A 20,728-nucleotide genomic window follows, 5' to 3' on the forward strand; every position below is an offset into this window, starting at 1 on the left:
TACAGAAGGAAGAGACATAAAACCTAAAATATAGTTTAAGTTTAAAATAGAGTTTACTAAAATAAACTTCACTTCAATAGTGGATGATCACCAAAAGTTATCAAGAAGAAACAAATGCATTATGATTACTCTTGGTTTAAAGAGACAAGAATAAGATGCCTGTAGCAATAATGATCCCATCAAACATTACAGAAACTCTACAGGGTAGGTATCATGTTCTCTGCTCTAGCATAGTGCGTGGCAAACATAGTCAGCTTATATAGAATTTTACTTCTAGAATGAATGATAAAATACAATGCTACAGCATGAGGCTATAGGCCTTAGCTATCCGGAAAATTTACTTACATGTAATGCAAATCTCATTAGTTTTATTTTTAAAGGAGGAAGTCTTTTGGGGGAATGTCAATACAATTTGTTTTATCAAGGATCATATGCTATTACTTTGTTTTCTCTTTCATTTATTGAGGACACATAATACAAATGCACACTGCATAAAATTCTAATGTTCCTTCTGTAAAGTTCTCCAACCAGCCAATGCTTTCCCTAGTGGCAAACACAATTGTTGGTTTCTTTTTTTTCTTTCTTAACTACTATTAAATGTAAGCAAAATTTAATTTTATTCAATTTATTATTGTTTAGCAGATGCTGCCCTAAAAAAGCAGGTGTTCTTTTTTATGAGGTAAACTTGTTGTAATTAGAATAATTTGCATCCTACAGATGAAATGTTGTCCAAAATTCAATGATCCAGAAGTGTTCTTTGAACATTAAAGTAAAAATGTGTATTGTGTATTCTTTATTACTCCCTGGTGAAATTGAACTTGGCAGGAGCAGAGTCTGGGACAATGCCAGTTTATTCCCAGAGTTTGCAGTCAGAGAGCTGCTACGCCAGAGACCAAGGAGAAAGCATGGCACATGAGCATTGGACCATCAATGGAATTACCAGGGACTGGACAGAAGAAAGGGAACTAACACTTATTAATAGTAATAATAAATTGAATGTATTGTAAGAAGTCCTGGACCCTGTCTAATACACCTGAGATAGTTTAAGAAAGATGATTTTCTAAGGAACTGCTTTACCTTGGGAAATTGCTTTAGTTTCTCTGGGAAATGTTTTCATGACCTATAAGATAAAATTCCAAAGATCTCTTGCAAAACTAATGTTGTATAATTCTCAAAGGGCTGAATAGAGATTGCCTTAACCATTACAAACACTCCTCATTGAGTCTACAGTGTCATGGAATCTAAAGTATTGCTACTGTGCTTGGACACAAGATTGCTGAGGTTTTAAAGAGATGTTGAATGGGACCACAACTATAAATCTAAGCCAACTTGAAAGCTGGCTTTCAGTTAACTTCTGAAGAATTTAGAATTTCTCAGGTTAGGAGTTTTTTTTTAAGGATTTCTAGGTATCAACTTTCACCAGAGAAGGCTGGTTTCATGTTCATACTGCTTTTTTCCTACCTCCCACCTTCTGTACCTTGTGTGACTCTGAGTGTCTGTTTCTACACATGCAGAGTTATTGTCTGTAATCAAAAGCAATGGTGTCTTCTCGAATGTATATTATTGGGAAGAAGTAGATGAAAATTTATATTAGACAAACCTGGAATTGGAGCCTTGGCTGTACCATTTACTTTTATCTAACTCTTAGATTTCTACTATTGAGTTTGGTAGTATACACCTATAGTTCTAGCTCTCAGGAGACTGAGGCAGGAGGATTGTGAGTTTGAGACTAGCTTGGAATATATAGTAAGACCCTCTCTCAAAATAAAAACTTCAGTTTTCTTATCTGCAAAGCATTAAAAATAAGGATAATTTTTGAAAGTTGACATGGAAATTAAATAAAATTTAAAATATTTAGCTCAATGCCTGACATCAAATAAAAATTCCCTACATACTTTTATACTTATTATCATCTTGTCAAATGAATCCTTTTCTTTGTTTTTTCAAGTGCTCAGAAGTTGCTCCATGAAACTGATTTTGGTTTTCCATTGGGTAAGAATTCAGTTGCTGGAGACATTCACATTTCCTTTCTATTTCATTTCTTAAAGTGCTAGCATTCAGGTGCCATATGATCCACCCATTTAAAGTGTTCAATTCAATGATTTTATTATAGTCACAGACTTGGGCAAATATCACCCCAATCAATTTTAAACATTTTAGAAAGAAAAAGAAACACCATGCCTACTGCAGTTACTCTCCTTTATTTCATTTTGTTGATAAAAGTGAGGGTAAGTTCATTATCTTAGTAAGATTGCTCTTAGAATAAATGAATGTTGAATACCCAGGCAGTGGATGAAAGCAGGGTATTTAATGCAAGTATGTTTGAGATCAGTGCTCAAATATTTTAGCAAAATGAATGCAATAAAATTCAATGAGTCCTGTTTCAAATTCATAGAGTAAGAAACTATGGAAAAGGGAAAGCATTTCTTTTGATAAATAATATCATTATATTATCATTTGGGGGCAATCATCAATCACAAAAACATTCAATATTCCTGATTTAGTTATGGCCTTCTGGGAAGGCCATAGTGGAAAAGATTTTTTTTTTTTTTTTTTTGTGAATTCTGCTTATGGTTAAGATGTCAGAGGACAAGAAATACTTTTCTTCATAATCACTGAACTAGTATCCTACCTGATAAGACAAAATTTTGTAAATTTGTTTAAAACCATCATTTGGGAAAAAATCCTATCTCATAGTTACAAACAAATCCAAAAGAACTAAATGTTTGGTGAGAGAAACTCTTGGTAGGAGAGGAACGTAGGGAGATAATGTTCACTTGACACCTTTGCAGAGGTGGAGGAGCAGGTGCCCAGAGAAAGAGAAATTGAACCAACATTTTTCATCATGTGAGCTTGTGTCAGGACTTTGAATCTGAGGAAGTCTCCAATGCAAAGAACATACTCTTCCTCTGGTAATCCACTCACATGACTATTTTACTGAGTAATCAATCCTTAGGGCAGCAAAGTGAAGATCACGTTACCCTGCAATCTCACATTTTAAAAGTCTCTTTATTTTCATTGTCTCCTGTGCTAGAAATCTTCCAGTCCTCAAAACATGAGTTGCAGGGTCTCACTGTTCTGTAGTCCTGTTTCAGTGACTAAAAGGAGTGATGTGCTGGCAAGGATGTGGTACAAACTGGAACTCTCATATATTGCAACTGGAATGCAAAGTGGTATATTTGGGAAAATATGTTTAGCAATTTGTTATAAAATTAAATATATGTCTACCCTAAAACCCAGCAATCCCACTCTTATTTACCTATGAAAAGTGAAAGCCTACGTACAAGTCTTGATTTGTACAAGAATGTAGATAGTTGCTTTATCCATTCCCAGTATTCACAAACTGGAAAAAACCTAAATGTCCCTCAACACAGAAATGTATACACATATCCATACAATAGACTACTAGTCAGCAATAAAGAGGAAGAAGCTGATGGTCATGGACAAATCTAAAAAAATATTATGTTGAGCCAAAGAAAACAGGCATAAGAATATACATCATATGATTCATCTATATCTTGTGCTAAAACAGGACAAACAGTATGTTGATAGAAAGCTATTTGCTGCATGGTTGTCTTGGAGTGGGGCTGGAGTGGAGAGAAAGGTGGGATTAAGGGCAAAAAGCTCAAAGGAACTCCCCAAATTCATGAAAATTTACTGCATCTGTATTACTATTATTACTTTTGCAATCAAAATCTGTGTACTTGATTAAATACGAGTTGCATTTCAGTGATCTTTTAAAAAGGAGAAAATCATCTAAAGTTATTTGATGTAAGCTATTAATTTTAGTGTTCTGTAATACAGAAAAACAAATCAATAAAGAGATCGAAACAAGCTATATAATTAGCAGTTGGGCAATAGTGTGCATATTATGTTACCTCTGTGCTGGGTGACATTATTCAGGACAGTTAGATTTCTAATTATTACAACCATGTCGCAGCATGGATAATGTTTTGGATATAAACATAAGCATTTAACTAGAAAACTTGAACTACAAAACTGGAATTTTATAGATTGCTGACACTGAGATTAATGAGACTCATAAATCTAACTTCTACAATCTTGAAAAAAATTAGCTGATTCTCCACCTTCCTGATAATGTGCAATAAAAATAATCATAGTAATCAGAAATTATACTGTCAACAAAACTAAGGTAATAGAAGAGATCAAGAATGTCTTGTTTTAGAAATTTATAAAATTTATCATCATTCTTTCTCACTCAGTAATAAAAGCCTTTGTGGAAATTTGGCATGCCAAAAATGTTAATTTCTGACCTTATACTAAATATTAATATTTGTTAATTATTTTCCAAATCTATTATATTACCAAGTAAAGCAAATAGCATAAAATTTATATCTTTGTAGTTATTCCTTATATAAATGATAATGGTATTGAATTTTAAAAATTTCCTCAGGCAACATATTTTATTTATTTATCAGGTTTCTTTTTTCCTTAAGTTTAACACCAGCCAATACTTGTGAAGGAATGTCTTCGTGTGTTACAATACTTAGTCAAGTTCTGTGAATATAATAAAACTTTAGCATGAAAGAGCATCCTATGACTTAGAATATATTCACGTCTTAATTATGAACTATTTCTAGATAGGAAATTCTAAGAACGTCAAGCATTTCTTTCTTTTCCTTTTTACTCTCTCTCTCTCCCTCTCTTGTGGTACAGGGATTGAATTCAGGGCCTCACATCTGCTAGGCAAGCAAGCCCCTCTACCATTTGAACCACTGCTCCAGTCCAGATTTAGAAAATAAACGTCAGATTAAGGTTCCTAGAAGGCATTGCTTGAGTGTCATATGACCCATGCTTCTTTAAAAATTTTTTTTAAATAATTTTGCAGTGTTGAGGATGGAACCCCGGGCCTTGTACTTGATAGGCAAATGCTCTACCTCTGAGCTACAACTCCAGCCCCCTATGCTTCTTTTAAAAATATACTTATCTGCATTTCAAGTATATTTTGAATGGCAAAAAATAATAAAAAATGACAAAAGTAATATCACATACACTTTAGTACAGAAAAATGTACACTGAACACATGTTCAGTGTTCTTACTCCTCTCAGAAAAAATAATTGATAACTGACTCCCGAGGTACTTATACCTGCACACTGTGCTGCATGACTCCATTTCAGCCATGGTTGAGATAGGTTAGTTTACATGAGTTCGATCTACATTTTGGCATTCAGAGTCAAAGGATAAAGAAAAACTGGGATGCAAGCTGTTGGGGGAAGTCTTCAGAGTAGTCGTAATGCAAATAAAGGGAGGTTCAAGATTGTTCTTTTGAGCATAGTGAAGGGTGTAGCTGGACTGTGTCTGTGTAGCAGTGCTTAATACGTAAAGGTGGTTATTTAGTGAACGGTAAAATGTTAGGCTGGGGCTACTGTGACTCCTTCCATGGAGAGAGAGAAAAATGTCATATTTCTTCCATAGAACTAGAGATTTCTCAAATCTAGTGTTGTTTTTCACCCATAGCCAGTGATGTATCTAGAATGGTTTGCATTTAAAAAACAGATAGTCACCAGTTTTTCTAATCTTTCCAAGTTATTGTCTACAAAACTCAGGCTGAGTGGAGATTCTGACAGTGCTTATATAGTAATTGTCTGTACAACTGAGGAACCACACTTAGGCCTGGTTACAAGTTCCCTAGGTACAGTCTTCTACTTTGCTTTGATAAAATATTTTCTATGAGTGTATTTACTTTGCAAGTGAAAGAAAGTGGTTAGTCATAAGTTAGTCATATACTGAAGTACACAAAAAAATTTTTGGCTGTGGAAAATCTTCATAAAGAACTGAGGTCTTAAAATTAAGTTTTCAAAGGAAATGGAGTCCTTACCGCTACTTTATATGTGACTGTTAATACACACCTTATGGTTTACAGAAATGCAGATGCATCTGTTAGACATGATGGCTTTTTCTGCAATGGAGAAATTTCTGTATATGGTAGTGTGGACAGAAGTTTGTTTTTTTTTAACTGAAGTCAAAACCCAGATATGGCTAATTATATGTTTAACAGATAGTAACTCCTGGAATTGGCCTATACATCAAGGACCATGAAGAATCAGTTTTCCTGATTTTATTGAAATAGTCTAATGAGGGAAGAAAAACATTCATGAAATAGCTACCTTGCTAAGGGCCATGAAGGAAAAGTGAGTATTGTTTTAAGAATGTAGTAGATTAAGATGGTCATATAAAGTTTAGTTTCTGAGGAATAAATCTTTTGAACTGGGGATTGAAGAAATTGTACAAACACCTTTTGAAGGAAAACATTCTAAGAGGAGATAAATGCTAGTGCAAAGGACCTGAGGTGCAGAACATAGAGTACTCAAGAAGCTGAAAGGCCAGGGTGGTTGGAGCTCAGTGAAGGGAAAGTGAACTCAGCTGAGGGAGGTAGGCAAACAAACAGCTTACAGGATTGTAAGGCCCATTGCATGAGGCTTCAATTTTCTCCTAAAACAAGTAGGGTAAACCACTAAAGAGTTTTAAGCAAGAGAGGAGCATGACTATATGTTGATAGAAAACAATTTTGGTTTTCATATGGAGGGGTTGTCAGGCTGGAAAACAGACAGTGACCTTGACTTGGATGATGGCATTGGAAATGGGTAAAAGTAGACAGATCTGAGATGCTCTTAAGAGATATACTTATCTGAAATGCATTTAGAGATAATAGGATTTGGGACAGGATTGGATATGAGGGGTGAAGGAGACAGAGGTGAATGGATGGCAAGTGACTCCAAGGTTTCAAACTTATGAAATTGGCTGGATGGTGGTACTGAGCTATTGAATACTGAAAGAAGACAAGATCATAAGTATAGTTTTAGGTTTTTTGTTATTGACTAATTAGTTGTCATTTAAAGTTAAATGACAACTTTGTAGCTGATAAGTAGAGATGTCTAGAATTTTAAAAGGATATATTTATCTAAAGGAAAGTGATCTCTGCGCTGAAGGTGTAAATTAGAGAATCAAAGACATAAAAATAGTAATTGAAGCTTTGGCATGAATAAAATTTCAGATAGAAAGCATCTAGAGGAGAAAGAAATATCTGGTCTTAAAGTATTTAATGTGTGCCTACAAGGAGGATGCACTTGACAAAGAAGTCGAGTAGTTGCAGCCAGAATATAAATAGAAAACCAGTAATAAATATAAGCAAAGTACACAAGGGTAGGAAAGAGTGGTCAACAAGCACAAAACTTATAAATGAAATAAAGTGAAGATAGGAAAGCTTTGGATTAATAATTATGGGGGAGAGAATGGGGATTGAGATGTGAATTGGTGGGGAAGAAATGAAGACTGAAAATGGATGACTTATTCAAGATGTTTGGCCCTAAAGGGGTAGTAGAGAAAGATTTAGGAAGTGAGGTTTTCTGTTTTTCTTCTTTATAGTGTGTGTGTGTGTGTGTGTGTGTGTGTGTGTGTGTGTGTGTTTTGCTTTGTTTTGACTGCTTTTAAACATGAAAGAGACATGGAGACATTTAAGGACTGATGTGATGGAAGCATGGAGGAAGGGTAATTTGTAGTGTCAGATTTCTGAGAGGGCAAAGAAGGAGTTGACTCAGACTCAGAGGGTCTGCCTTCAGCAGGAGGGTGGACGGTCAATGTCTTTATTCTACTGAAGGAATGTAAGAGACAAGATGGTTGTATTTATTTGGAAGAAATTGAAGTGGGTCTAATTTATTGTTTGTTTTGCTTTGAAGGAGGGAGATAAGATCATCACTAGATGTTTGATATTAGACTTGGTTTCTTTAAAAATAGAACAATGAATGTGAAGACACTATGATATCAGAAATTATTTACCGTAATTACTTCCATTGTGGAAATATTTGTATAAATTTGGATATTTCTACATTTTTTTTAGCAATTGCAAATTTTTGTGTTTTACCTTCTAGTTGCATTTCTAAACCTTTTATCAGATTAATAACAATATTTATTATCTAAAGATTGTGAGAATAAGTATGTGTAAAATATTCTATTTTGTGAAAATCACAGCATAAACTCAATATATTATTTTATTTTTAGGAAGCAAATACAATTCTCATTCATCAGCATTAAATCAACTCCTTATGATAGTTTATTTTTTAGCACGGAGAGTTAATGGTGTCAAAGAAAGTGTTCAAGGACAATTCCTGCAGACTAATTCTAAATTCTGTAAGCTCTCCCTCACGTTTGTGTGAAAACACCACAAGACGACCAACAGCTTTATTCTTCTACTTCAGATCATTCTGTCCTCCTAGGACCAATGTGCTTCTTGGGTTTTTTTTTTTTTTTAATTTGCCTCCATTTGGAGCACAAGTTTCACTTATTTCAACATGTGAGGTGAAAAGAAAAGAAATGGCCGAGTGTTTGCCAAATTGTTTTTCAAGTTGTACTCACCTATATCTGAAGCATTTTTATCAGCCATGCTCTAGATTCACCCTAATAATATGCTGTACTTACTCATTTCCCAAAATATTTTTAAGGGCTTTGTGCTTCTGCGGTGCTTCTGGCTGCTGTAATTTTAAGCAGTCCACTCTGACTATGTTTTCTATTATTTGCACTTTTTCTTTAAAAAACACACCACTAATAATTTTAAATTTGTTATTCAGAAATTTCAAAATTAAAACAAAGTTATAGAGCCCTCAGTTTGTGATGATCAAAATTTAGAATAATATTTACGAAGTTGATCTTGGAGGACTCTGCCCTGCCAGTACCTTCCCGGTTTTCAGCAGTGCAATAGTGCCAAAGGTAGGTTTTCAAGGAGAGCATGTATATCTTTTTTTCTAAAAATTGGCACATATTAAATTATACATTGTAAGAGGTTTCAGTATGACATTTCCATGCATGCATATATGTGCTTGGATCTTACTCAGTTCTTCTGTTATTCTTTCTTATCCCTCCCACCTCTCTCCCTCATTTTCCTTCCCTCAGTATTTCCTCTTTTCCTTTCATGACCTTGGTTGTTTTGTTTTGTTTCTCCCTAGCTTCTACAAATGAGACAAAGCAAGCAATATTTGTCTTTGTGGGACTGGCTTATCTCACTTACCACGATGATCTCCAATTCCATCCATTCTCTTGCAAATGGCATAATTGCATTCTTCACAAGCCTATTTTTTTGTATGTAGAACTTATTCTGGCAGTCTGAGGTCACACCTCTGGTTCCCAGAAAGTATCAGACTGGAAGTACAAGAAAATTTACACCCCAAGGAGCAGTACTCACTACAACTAGTTGGGGGTGGTAAATATTCCAGCTGCCTGGCCCCTCAGTCAGGACAAGGACGAGATGTTTGCTCTATGTTGGGCTTCCAGAGCCCAACACGATCACCTGTTTAATAACACAGTGTGGCCTCTGTGGTATTTTGCTATTGTTTTAATTAGGTGGTCTCCCTTTCCTATTTCATGTTTCTTGGGGCCATCTCTCACCCTTATTCACAGTTTAATTATGGGGGAGCTCAATTATGATATTTATCATATTTTCTCATATATAATTTCTAATATAACTTTAAAGCTCAAAGTATGGTGGAGAGAAAGAGCAAGAGAGGGCCATCATGCCACTCTTTTCAGAAAAATTAATCTTATGTCCATTTTGAACATGATAAGATTTGGAAATATCTGAAATCATCTATATAAATTACAAAACAATGAAAGATCTGTGTATTTTTTATTGTAATACATTTTCCTCCAGATGTAGAAAAAAAGCCATAACTGCCATGCTGTGTATCTCTTCATCGGATGGGAAATATTCCTTGGCACTTACTGAATACAGTGTGTGGCTGTGAAATATTACATAGTTCTTATACTAGTGGAACTTGTCGTATATATGTAAGTATAACACAGTGTTTTATAATCTTTATTAACTAAATGTCAAGCTCTGCTGCAAGTGATATGAAAAGCAGTCTCAGGAGGAAATTGATCTAATCTAGGTGTCCAGAGCATTCTTCCATAAGGGGTAAAGTCTGGGCTCAACCATAAAGCAGGAGTTAGCTAGGAAGTGGTGAAGACCCATTATCAAAGGGCAGGGAATCCAAGAGTGCTGAGGATCACGGTGTCATGGAACTTTCAGAGAACTAGAAGATGGTCTCTTTGGTGGCACATAGGGACCAACAGAGAGTGATGTGCCTGCACCTTTCTTGCAGGCTCTGGTAAGGGTAGGTTAAGAAATCCGGCCTTGGGAAACTAGTGGAGGATTTAAGAGAAAAATGAGAAGATTTATGGTTTTAAATGAGTGCTCAGCACAATGTATTGGAAGATAAACTCGGATCATTTCAATGTCCAAGTAATTTGTGCTAAAGCCTAAAACTCAAGTCCCAGTCCTTAGAAATGTCAAAGTATTTTAAGCTATGTTGCTTCAGCCTGACTATTTAATAACATGTTGAGATTGCAAAGGGTCTTAAATGCTTGCTTGAGGTAGTTATGAAAGCATAAAATGCGTATCCAGTAACAATGTCAAGATTATGTGTTTCAGAGTCAAAGGCACTCTCATTTGCATTCAAGCACACATATATGTATTTCTCAGAGCACTAACAGAAGCTTTTCTGTTAAAAGAAAATCAAAACAAATGAAGGCCCAAAGGCAAAGCTGTGTTGAGTACACAATCATTTTCACATTTGCCAGTCACTGGGAGACTCCTTCCTAAGTTTCAGAACAATTTGGAAAGCTGGGAGTATAGTTAAGAGGCAGAATGCTTGCCTGGCATGCTCCAAACCCTGAGTGCCAGGCCCTGAGTTTGATTACCAGCATAGTCAAAAAAACAAAACAAACAAAAACAATTTGAATGGGTTAATGAAATATGAACCACCAAAAAAAAAATTCCTTCCTGAGAGAACTCTATTCCTTCCTTCCTTCTTCCTTCTTTCCTTTTTTTTTGCAACAATAAGGTTTGAACTTAGGGCTTTGCACAGCAGGTGCTGTACTGCTTGAGCCATGCCTCCAGCCATTTTGGAGATAGGATCTTGTTTATGGTCCAGGCTGGCCATAAACAATCCTCCTATTTTAGGCTTCCTGCCACAGGTAGGATGACAGGTACATGCCATCATGACCAGCTATTTTTCCATTGAAATGGGGTCTCACAAATTTTTTTTGTTTGGGCTGGGCTGGAACCATGATCCTCCCAATCTGAGCCTCCTAAGTAGCTAAGATTATAGGTGTGGGAGACCAGCACCTGGCTACATTTTTTTATGTGGAATCATTAATCACTTTTGTATTTTTGCTTCTTCCTTTTCTCTTTCTCTTCTCCTTCCTCCCTCACCTTGTCTCCTTTTGTTCTTTTTGCATAATTTTCTTTTGGACTGTTCTGTGGAGCTGTTTAAAGATATCTTTTTTGGAGGCGGGGTAGTGGGGGGGTATGACCTTTATTGAGTTTATCTACCAGAGTGGAAATAATGTCTGTACAAAACCAAGTGTTGTTACTATAACTTCTGCATCACAATTAAAATCCAAAGTTGTTTTTTTTTTTAAACAGTCAACTCAATCAAAACCCACTACTTCAGAATCAATAGCTTCTTTGAAGCCACAGTAACACTTAAATATGGTTGAGATGCAAATGCTGAAATTTGGTTGGTGGGAAAGGTAATTAAGCTTCCAACCTGCTCAAGTAGAATTGCAAAACGGCAAAATTGTGTTTTTCACAGAGATACAGTCCACTGGAATAGTCACCAACGCTGGACAGCTGTTAGAGTATTTAGAGTCCTGAGATAAGAAGGGACCCAGGCACCCTTCAGACAGTCTTCTGTTGTTCTTTCTTCCCAATCAGAGATTCGTGGATGTGGGGGATGACACCACCACCAGCAATTGCAGCCTTGATGAGAGAGTCCAATTCTTCATCTCCACAAATAGCAAGTTGCAAATGACGAGGGGTAATTCGTTTTACCTTTAAATCTTTTGGTGCAGTTTCTGCCAGTTCAAGTGCCTCTGCGGTGAGGCACTCCAGGATGGCTGCGCTCTACATGCAGCAGTCGTGCCCACACATCCATGCTGGTTGTCCTACCTAGATTTCAGGTGTCCATTGATACGGCCCATTGATTCCGGCTCTCTGCGAGCGGGAAATGGTCTTTCCGGAGTCCTTCCCAGCCTTACCACCAGCCATTTCGAGTTCTGCTGAAGCTCAAACAAGCAAGGGAGAGAAAAGGCTAGTCCAACACACAGGAGAGCCCAGCACCTGATTCACACTACGCTCTGCTTAAAGCTATCTAAGTGTTCACTTTCTGTTCTTCAACCGTTTCCTACTGTCTCACTTTGAGTCTCAGTGCCTCCCGGACAGTGATTATGGAGGACCCTCCAGGATCATTGCTTTCACAGAATGTCAAGAGAAAACCCTCATGGAAATTGGGAAATCCAGTAAAGAATATAACAGGATGATATACTCAGCCTCCTGAGTGCTGGGATTACAGTGTGTGCCACCAGAGCTGACAACTCACAGTTTAGATAGAATGAAAGTGAAACTTTTTTCCTATAGAATTTTATCACTCAAAGTTTCCAAAGCACTTAGTAAGTCAGAAGATAATTTCAATGCATTTCATATTGATTGAATTTTGTATTGAAAAAGTAAATGGTGGAATCAGTTAAAATATTAAGATCCAAGAGAGTGAATGATACCATTGGAGCCTTTGTTCTAAAATATAACCAAAGTGCTTAGTTTTGTCATATACTGGAAATAATGATTTTCACTGAAAATGTAAACAGACACATAAACTAAAGCTAGAACAAAAAATTTTTAAATTATACAAGAACACAATGAGTAACTATATGCTAGTAAATGTGAAAGCATAATAAAATTAAAATGTTCTTAAAAGTTTAGAAAACAATTTAAAAAAAGGGTGAGGGTGGTACAAGGCAGTAATCCCAGCAATGAAGGGCTGAGGAAGGAGGAGGATTGAGAATTCCAGGCCAGCCTGGGCTACATAGTGACTCCCTGTCTAAATCAATCAAGCAAGCAATAGCTATGTAGGCTAATAACCACTTTAAAAGCTAATTTAATGGTATTGCAAGCTAATCACATTGATCTGCTGATGAGAAAATCAGAAAGACTTCAATGTCATGTGTAAGAAGAGACATGCTACAGGAAAGATTTTTGTAATCTATAACCCCAATTATCTAATATATGGAAACTTTTTCTTTTGGTGGGACTGGAATTTGAACTCAGGGCTTTGCACTTGCAAAGCAGGCGCTTTACCACTTGAGCCACACCTCCAGCCCTATCTAAATATGGAATCACAAACTCCTTTTCTCATCCCCATTGTGGGTGCCATAGTGGGATTTGAACTCAAAGCTTCACACTTGCTAGGTAGACACTTTAGCACTTGAGCCATGTCCCCAACCCTTTTTGCTTTAGGTTATTTTCCAGATAGTCTCCCACTTTTTCCCCAGGCTGACCTTGAACTATGATCTTCCTGTAGATGGGGTTACAAGTATGTACCACCATCCCCAGCTTTTTTTGTCAAAATGGAGTCTCACAAACTTTTTCCCCAGACTGGACTCAAATTATGATCCTTCTGATTTCTGCCTCCTTGGTAGCTAGGAATACAGATATAAACCAACACACTGAGCCACATACACACACCTCTTTTAAAAATTAATTTTTTTTATGTTACAGGAGCTTGAACTCAGTGCTTAATGCTTGCAAAGCAGGTGCTCTACCATTTGAGCCACCACTCCAGCCCACAAACCCCCTTTTCAATTGTGTATAAATTTGTTGGATGCTGATGGCTCATGCCTGTAATACTAGCTACTCAGGAGGCAGAGATCAGGAGGATCAGGATTTGAAGCCAATCCAGGCAATTAGTTCACTAGATCCTATCTCAGAAAATATCCAATACAATAAAGGGATGGAGGAGTAGCTCAAGTGGTAGAGCTCCTGTCTAGCAAGTGTGAGGCCCTGAGTTCAAACCCCAGTATCACCATAAAAAAAAAAGTGTATAGATTTGATTTGAAGCAATAAAAACAAGCCATGCTGTTCCATTAATTGTAATCTTCAAGTAAAATTATTATTTACTTTATATTATTTTTCTATGTCTTTAAAAATCTTAACCAGTAGTATTTGGGAAAACAAATCTTGAGAAAATAAATGTTTCTTTATGATTTGAAACCATTGATAATGAATTGTTAAAAATGGATAGATTTTTTGGTTTTATTTTATATATTATTTTGCTTCCATTTGAGTTATCTGATTTATAATTAATTCATATTATCTAGGAAGCTGGTAAATATTATGTAAGAAGATGCATTTAAATAAGAGTTGCTGTAAACTTCTTCAAGTTGCATGGTCACAGTGATATTGCATAACATTCCATATTTAATTGCTTTTGTTTTACTTAGTCACTTCAATTTTCTAAACTACACAGATGCCTTGGCCCAGCACTGTACACAGACATGGGAATGTCTTATGGGAAATGCAGTTGGATAGATTGCTAAAATGTTCTAAATGAGTCATGTATGACAGTATTAAGTAGCTAGACTATGATAATTTTTTTACTCCCTAAAAATGACTAATATTTAACTGGTGTGAAATGATACCATAAATTATAGCGTGAATGGCAAAGAAAGAAGGAAAGTCTGTCAAAACACATTTGAGATTGTTAAAGTTGTAAGTGAATGTGTCTGGATAACTAGATTTAGACCTCTCAGGCCTTTTTTTAATTTTAAAAAAGAAATAAAGCTTAAATATTTAAAGCTAAGCAGAATAAAATAAATTAGGCATTAACTCAACCAGCTTTTCTAACATTGACTTACCCAGTCTCTCTACCATTAGTAATTTTGATCTTTCATCCATAACCTTTACTTAATTTATATAAAGTTTTGATAGGAAGGAGGAAATTTTCTTGACAGAGGAGAATAAATTTTACTAATGGTGGAAAGTAAACTGAAGGGGCTTAATAAATAAATACTTTATTGGGTAACTGTAATTAGCAATGATAATAGCAATACGTAAAACAAATTACGAGAGTAAAGTGATTTTCCTTCCTGCTAGGCTATAAAAAATGTTTTTAAGGGCCCATTAATACCATTCCTCTCTTAATGTAGGTTTGGGCATCAGCCCAGGCACCATTTCTAAAAGCAGTAAGCACTTAGCAAGGCACATTGAAATACATCAGCAATATTCCTAGGGGGAGCCGTGCGTGCCACTGAAAGAACTGAGCAGTCATTAGCAGCTTTTATAATGAACTTTTGGGCTACTTTTTTAGGAAAGCAATGAGGACATTCACTAAACTGCTCAGGAAAATTAATTCCAAATGAAAGAAGCACATTTGCAATTCAAGAATTTAAAAGGAAATGGCAATTAATCAAATTTTCTGCTTCAAAAAAAGAATAGACTTCACAGTCAAGATGACAGGAGCACATTAAAATATCCTTTCTGTGGGCATTCTTCCTTTCTCTTTCTGTATATATTACACTGAGATGTATGTACCTCTTCCTGCTATGTACACATATATATTATCAATCTATCATCTCTATCTTTATCTACCTACGTTCCTACTTGGGTATCTAGATGTTTCCATAGTCAAACATGAAGGTTCAGTGTCTAAATGTCTAGTAGCTAGAAACCGAGAAGGGACATATAGAGCCATGAGCCACATTTAAAGCCAGTAGATCCCTGCAGTGATGATCACCAAGAAAACCCATGGTGACTAAGGCCTCAGCATCTGCAGAGAGAGAAACCAAATCTCCGAGTCCCATGTAAATAGGGGAATCTGCCCTTGAAACCATTGGTGAAACCAGAAGACAGAATGCCTTGAAAGGGAAAAGGGAAAATATCTCTTTCTTCTTTTTTTAATTATAGAAAATTTATTTATTTATTTGTTTATTGTAACACTGGGGTTTGAACCTGAGTTCTTGCAAGGCGGGCATTATACTGCTTTGAGCCATACTTCCAACCTCTTCTTTTTTATTAATATGTATCAGATTGTACACAGCCAGAGGTTCACAATGGCATTTCCATACATGCATTATATGTATCTTGAATATATTTACCCTGTTTTACTCTTTCTTATCCCTCCTTGCCTCTCCCACTTTCTTACTCATTTCCAATTCCCTCGTAGTCCTTCTTTTACTTTCATGATCTTGTGGGTTTTTTTTTTCACCTAGCTTCCACAAGTTCCAGAAAACATGCAAGACTTGTCTTTGTAGGACTGACTTGTTTCACTTAGCATGGTGATCTCCAGTTCCATCCATTTCCCAGCAAATGACACAATTTCATTCTTCTTAATGACTGAGTAAAACTCCTTTGTGTATATATACCTCAATTTCTTTATCCATTTATTTATAGACAGGCACTCAGACTGGCTCCATAAATTGGCTACTGTGACTAATGTCATAATAAACATGGATACATAGGTATCTCTCTAGTAAGCCAATTATGATTCTTTTGAGTATATTCCCAGAAGTGGTATTGTTGGATCTTAGGGAAGTTCTATTTTTAGTTTTTTAGAAGCCATCATACTGATTTCCATAGTGACTGGACCAACTGATAGTGAAGATGTGTTCCTTTATCCTCCTGCATCCTCACCAGCATTCTTGATGACAGACATTCTATTGAGGTGAGGTGGGATCTCAATGTAGCTTTGATTTCCATTTCCCTGATGACTAAGAATGCTGAACATTTTTTCAGTATTTATTAGCCAAAGAAAATGTTTCTTAGTGATAAATATAATCATTATGACTTGTGTCCAGACCTTTGTTATATATAAAGCAAAGACTGTCAGAATAACAGAGGGGACAATCTCAATTCTATAATTCTTCTGGGATAGTTCAATCCACTAATTAAGAAATTGATAGATTACATAAATGAAGTATGTTAAGATACCCAAATTGGTTAATCTTTTTCTTTTTAGCCAATAGGTATTTTAAAAAATGTTGCTGGGAAAAGTGGTTATCTGCTTTCAGAAAACTGAAACTAGATTCATGCCTGTCACCCTATACTAGTATCAACTCAAAGTGGATTAAGGACCTTACTATCAGACCCTAAACTTTGCAGTTTGTACACAAAAGAGCAGGGAATACCCTGGAAACAATAGATATAGGCAAGGACTTCCTCAGTAGAACTCCAGTAGCCCAGCAACTAAGAGAAAGGATGAACAAATGGGACTACATGAAATTAAAAAGCTTCTGTACAATAAAACAAATAGTTTCTAAATTGAAGAGACCATCCACAGAGTGGCAGAAAATATTTGCTAGCTATACATCAAAGGACTGATAACCAGAATATACAGGGAACTCATAAAACTAAACTCCCCAAAATCAAGGAACCAATAAAGAAGTGGGCAACTGAACTAAACAGAACTTTTTCAAAGGAAGAAATCCAAATGGCCAAAAAGCACAGGAAAATATGCTCGCTATCCCTAGCCATAAAGGAAATGCAAATGAGGAAGGGTAAGAAACCCAAAAAACATGATAATATTTGATGTCCTCAATGCAAAGGAACTTAATGCAGAAACTTTAAAGCGATAGAGGCCAATAGAAGAAGGGGATCAGGAACTAGAGAAAAGGTCAGTTCAAGAAGAATCAACTTAGAATGTAACACATATGTACATGAAAGCAATGCTAGGAATCTCCCTGTATAGCTATCCTTATCTCAACTAGCAAAAACCCTTTGTCCTTCTTATTATTGCTTATACTCTCTCTTCAACAAAATTAAAGAAAAGGGCAAAACAGTTTCTGCCTGGAAGTGAGGTGGTGGGGGGGAGAGGGAGGAGGTGGGGGTAAGGGGGAGAAATGACCCAAACATTGTATGCACATATGAATTAACAAAAAAAAAAATATGAAAATGGAAAAGAAAATGTGGTATTTAAACACAATAAAATTTTACTTAGCCATAAAGTAGAATGAAATTTTGTCATATGAATGTAAATGGATAGAACTGGAGAACATCATCTTAAGCAAAATTAGCCAGGCTCAGAGGTCAAAAATCACATTTTCTCCCTCATATGCAGATTATAGACCTAAAACAAATGCAGTAATATTATTGGATATTGGTCACACACTAAGGGGAGAACATACACGGGAGAAATAGGTAAACAAAAGGAAACCTAAACCTTGAATGTGGTTGATGTGCTTACTGTAGAGGAGCAAATATAATAATCTTAAACTGGCAGAGGCCATTATGGGAAGGGGACCAGGAAGTAGCAAAGAGGTCTGGCAGACATGAACCAATGCGGGCTGCAATTCACAAGAGCGTGGATGCAACTCTAGAGATCTCTCTGTATAGCTATCTTTATCTCAAACTAGCAGAAACTATATATCTTTCTCATTATTTCCTATATTTTCTCTTCAACAAAATTAAAGAACAAGAGGGGGGAACAGGTTCTGCCTGGAAGTTGGGGGAGTGAAGGCAGGGGGGTCAGAAACAATATTGAAATAAAAATATTAACAAAAAAAATTCCCAACAAATAAGAGTATAATTTTAAGCATATATATTGGACATTTGTAAAAATTAATCATCATAACTTTGGTCAAAAATTTTAAGAAATTCAAAAGAATGACATTGCACAGTCTCCAATTTTCAAATCAAGGTAAATAGAATTAGATTTCAACAACTAAAGGTATCTAACTATAAACAATAATTTCGGGAAAAAAATTATTCTAAGTAACATTTTACATATGCTAAGTAACATATTATTAAATAAATTGCAATGGAGATTTTAAAAATATTTAAAAGTAATAAAACAATAAAGGCATTTTATGTTTTATCTGGCAGTCATAAGTCAGTATCTGCATGGAAATAATTTCATATCCATTAATTAAAAAATGAGATAAATTGAGAATAAGTAAATTGACCATTCATATTAAAATGCTACAGGTTTAGCAAACTTAAAGAAAGCCGAAAAAATAGAAAAGGTAAAAACAGAAATAAGCAAAATAGAAACAAAAGGGTGACAAGCAATTCCAAACAAAAAATCATAAATGAGGATCAATAGAACTAAGAGGTAATTCCTTGAAAAGACAAATAAAATAGGCACTCATGCAAGTGTGCTAAATAAAACAAGAGAAAGGCAAAACACAGCACTTGGAATGAAAATAAAGACAAAACCTGAACTTATATGAGACATTTAAAAAACTAATCAAAGAACATAATATACACATACTTATTGACAAATTTTGAAAGCCTAAATAAAATTATAATTTTCTTAAAGATTACTTTATATAAATCAAGACAGAAGAAAGTACAGGCAATCCAGGAAACATCCTCATGTAGGTTAGCACTGGGGCTTCTGGGACTCCATGGCACTGAAAATGTCAGGACTGCTGTGTGTAACACTCCTCAGAATTATTTGACCCCAGGAGCAAGGAAGCAGTACTCATTCACAGTCTCTCACCTCTCATTTGTTGAAATTTCTCTTGGAAGTGTTCCCTGGAACTTTTTGTTATGTCTTTCCTTCCTCCCTCCCTACCCCCCTCCCTCCCTTCTTTCCTCCCTTCTTTCCTTCCTTCCTTCCTTTTTTTCTTTCTTTCTTTCACTCTCTTCTTCTTTCTTTCTTCTCTCTCTCTCTCTCTCTCTCTCTCTCTCTCTCTCTCTCTCTTTCCTTTTTTTGGGGGTGGGATTAGAGTTCTAGAGTTTGAACTCATCCCTGGAACCTTATGTCCTGTTCTATACAAGAGCAGAGTCCTCAGTGAGTAAGCAGCTGTTAGCCTACACAGCACAAATGAGTCAGGAGCTTAGCACTAACAGCCTATGCCAGGGCACCTATTCAATGTTTTGTTCTTTTTTTAAAACAAAACAGCAACAAAAACCCTATCAGGAGGTGGCTGAGGGAGAACAGCAATCAGGATCCCAAGTTACAAGGTGCCAACCTTGGAAGATTCTCTGTCTTGGAGGGTCTAAGTGTCCCTCTTCCACCCAACCCAGGAGGATTTAACATCTTTCCCTGTGGTAGAGTTAAAACACAACACAAATCACTTTGGTGATTTGGAGTAATCAAGATAACTCTTTAGAGGTTATAACTTATAAGGAGGGTAAGATTTCAGGGGGAGAAAAGATGAGGACATTCTAGGATGAGAAGAATGCTATACAAAAAATGGGCCAAAGAGTAGACATGAGAAAGGTCAGTACATGTTTTTATGTTAGTGAGGGATTGACTGGGGTAGAGAATTGACTGTGTGTGATTATGCATGGCAAGAAACTTCAGATAAGGGTTATTCAGAATGATCTGAAATTGGACTTTACTTAACTGACATTGCTAGCCATTTTAGGCAAGAAAATAATAAGGTAAAAATGGTATTTAAGGAAGTTAAATCTTTCAGGAAGGTCAAATATAGACGTTAGGACAAGTTGCTGAAGTGGTTAGGAACTGATATAAACACCCACAGAAGGAGAACTGGCTCTACTTGGATTGACTATGGTAAGGAATGGAAAGACAAAGACAGTCATAATAAATTTTAGAATTGAAAGTTATCTTAATGTATTGCCCATTTCCCCAACCATTGTGCTGATCAGGTAACTGAAGCAGAAAGGGGAAGTGTATCTGATGTCACAGGGCTAGTCAGTAGCTATGACAAGAATAGTTTGTGATAGCTTGACTCTAGGCAAGGACTATTTTTAACTATAGAGGCTAGAGGCTCCTTCTTCCAATGATAAGCAAATGATTGAATTGTGGTTGTTACATTTAGGATTTTTCTTCCTCTTTCTGGTTTGAGGCTTAAGAAAGGAAATAAGAAATAACTGCCAATCTTTCTCATCTTATAAGAAAAATTACTTTTAGAACTTGATAACTAGTTAGACATAAGATTTGAAATCAAATAAGAGCTGAAAGACCTCAAGCG

At 35.9% G+C, this 20,728-nt stretch overlaps 1 pseudogene; it reads right to left on the reverse strand.

Moving 5' to 3' along the window:
• Window positions 1–11,634: 11,634 nt before the first annotated feature.
• On the reverse strand, window positions 11,635–12,077 carry LOC109693562 (histone H2A.Z pseudogene; annotated as a pseudogene).
• Window positions 12,078–20,728: the final 8,651 nt, after the last annotated feature.

The sequence above is a fragment of the Castor canadensis genome, chromosome 6 (assembly GCF_047511655.1).
Source record: "Castor canadensis chromosome 6, mCasCan1.hap1v2, whole genome shotgun sequence".
NCBI classification, from domain to species: Eukaryota; Metazoa; Chordata; class Mammalia; order Rodentia; family Castoridae; genus Castor; species Castor canadensis.